Consider the following 2500-nt stretch of genomic DNA (forward strand, 5'->3'; position numbering starts at 1 on the left):
GAAACGACCTCAACCTATTCTCAAACTTTAAATGGGTGAGATCTCCGGCTTGCTTGATATGCTGAAGCCGCGAGCAAACGACTCGGATCGTGGAGTGCCAAGTGGGCCACTTTTGGTAAGCAGAACTGGCGCTGTGGGATGAACCAAACGCGAGTTAAGGCGCCCGAATCGACGCTCATGGGAAACCATGAAAGGCGTTGGTTTGCTTAAGACAGCAGGACGGTGGCCATGGAAGGTCGGAATCCGCTAAGGAGTGTGTAACAACTCACCTGCCGAAGCAACTAGCCCTGAAAATGGATGGCGCTGAAGCGTCGTGCTATACTCGGCCGTCAGTCTGGCAGTCATGGCCGGTCCTTGCTGGCCGGCCGCGAAGCCACTGACGAGTAGGAGGGTCGCGGCGGTGGGCGCAGAAGGGTCCTGGGCGTGAGCCTGCCTGAGCCGCCGTCGGTGCAGATCTTGGTGGTAGTAGCAAATACTCCAGCGAGGCCCTGGAGGGCTGACGCGGAGAAGGGTTTCGTGTGAACAGCCGTTGCACACGAGTCAGTCGATCCTAAGCCCTAGGAGAAATCCGATGTTGATGGGGGCCGTCATAGCATGATTGCACTTTGTGCTGGCCCCCGTTGGGCGAAAGGGAATCCGGTTCCTATTCCGGAACCCGGCAGCGGAACCGATACAAGTCGGGCCCCTCTTTTAGAGATGCTCGTCGGGGTAACCCAAAAGGACCCGGAGACGCCGTCGGGAGATCGGGGAAGAGTTTTCTTTTCTGCATGAGCGTTCGAGTTCCCTGGAATCCTCTAGCAGGGAGATAGGGTTTGGAACGCGAAGAGCACCGCAGTTGCGGCGGTGTCCCGATCTTCCCCTCGGACCTTGAAAATCCGGGAGAGGGCCACGTGGAGGTGTCGCGCCGGTTCGTACCCATATCGCAGCAGGTCTCCAAGGTGAAGAGCCTCTAGTCGATAGAATAATGTAGGTAAGGGAAGTCGGCAAATTGGATCCGTAACTTCGGGATAAGGATTGGCTCTGAGGATCGGGGCGTGTCGGGCTTGGTCGGGAAGTGGGTCAGCGCTAACGTGCCGGGCCTGGGCGAGGTGAGTGCCGTAGGGGTGCCGGTAAGTGCGGGCGTTTAGCGCGGGCGTGGTCTGCTCTCGCCTGTTGGTTGGCCTCGTGCTGGCCGGCGGTGCAGGATGCGCGCGCCTGCGCGGCGTTCGTGCCCCGGTGCTTCAACTGCGCGCAGGATCCGAGCTCGGTCCCGTGCCTTGGCCTCCCACGGATCTTCCTTGCTGCCGAGGCCCGCGTCCGCCTTAGCGTGCTCCTCCGGGGGCGCGCGGGTGCGCGGATTCTCTTCGGCCGCCATTCAACGATCAACTCAGAAACTGGCACGGACTGGGGGAATCCGACTGTCTAATTAAAACAAAGCATTGCGATGGCCCTAGCGGGTGTTGACGCAATGTGATTCCTGCCCAGTGCTCTTTGAATGTCAACGTTGAAGAAATTCAAGCAAGGCGCGGGTAAACGGCGTGAGTTAACTATGACTTCTCTTAATGTAGCCAAATGCCTCGTCATCTAATTAGTGACGCGCATGAATGGATTAACGAGATTCCCGCTGTCCCTATCTTCGCAAGCAGGCTACTTCGCAAGCAGGCTACTTCGCAAGCAGGCTACTCCGTGGTCCCCAGAACTGACCCGCGCTTAAGCGGTCTGTCAGGCGGGCGCGGCGTAACTATCAAAGGAGTTTTGCCCAGGACGAGAGACAGTATCATTTGAGAATATATAGAAGATTAAAAGAGAGGTATGTCAACATGGTACAGACCACAAGAAGACTATCCTGGGAAACATTTGTCAAGGACCAGTTGGGGATGGACCCTTGGGGTGTCCCCTACAAACTGGTCCGGGAGAAAATTAGGTCTCCGACTATGTTCTCCACCCTGCGATTGGAAGGAGGTGGGTACACTACGACTTGGGAGGAGACAGCAAGTGTGTTATTGCACACTTTGCTGCCTGATGATACAGAAAATGAGGACACTGAGGAGCAGCGGGGAATACGCCAGGGACTGCTGCAGCAGTACGTTAATGAGGCGGCGGTATACCCCTTCTCTGCTGAGGAGGTGGTGGCTGCGCTTCACACGTTTGCAAGGCGCAAGGCCCCAGGACCAGATCGTATACCAGCTGAGATCTTGCAGTTCCTGGCCCCACAGCTGGCTCCAGTGCTTGTTAAAATATATAATCTATGCCTGGAACGTGGTGTATATCCGACTCAGTGGAAGATCGCAGAGGTGGTTATAATTAAGAAGGGTCCCGAGAAGGACCCACAGCTAGCAAATCATATAGACCGATCTGTTTACTAGATGTTCTGGGCAAGGCCTTTGAAAAGTTACTTGTCGACAGATTGTACAGTCACCGAATGCTTTATGGCATGAGTGATCGGCAGTTCGGTTCCGAAAGGGTCGCTCCACACAGGATGCGATCAATGAGGTTGCTCGGACTGTCCACTCTGCCAGGG

At 56.0% G+C, this 2500-nt stretch overlaps 1 pseudogene; it reads left to right on the plus strand.

The window, feature by feature from the left end:
• LOC126139100 (large subunit ribosomal RNA) overlaps nucleotides 1–2500 on the plus strand; it is a 7124-nt pseudogene that overhangs the window by 1362 nt on the left and 3262 nt on the right.

This window comes from Schistocerca cancellata, unplaced genomic scaffold (genome assembly GCF_023864275.1).
Source record: "Schistocerca cancellata isolate TAMUIC-IGC-003103 unplaced genomic scaffold, iqSchCanc2.1 HiC_scaffold_675, whole genome shotgun sequence".
Lineage (NCBI taxonomy): Eukaryota > Metazoa > Arthropoda > Insecta > Orthoptera > Acrididae > Schistocerca > Schistocerca cancellata.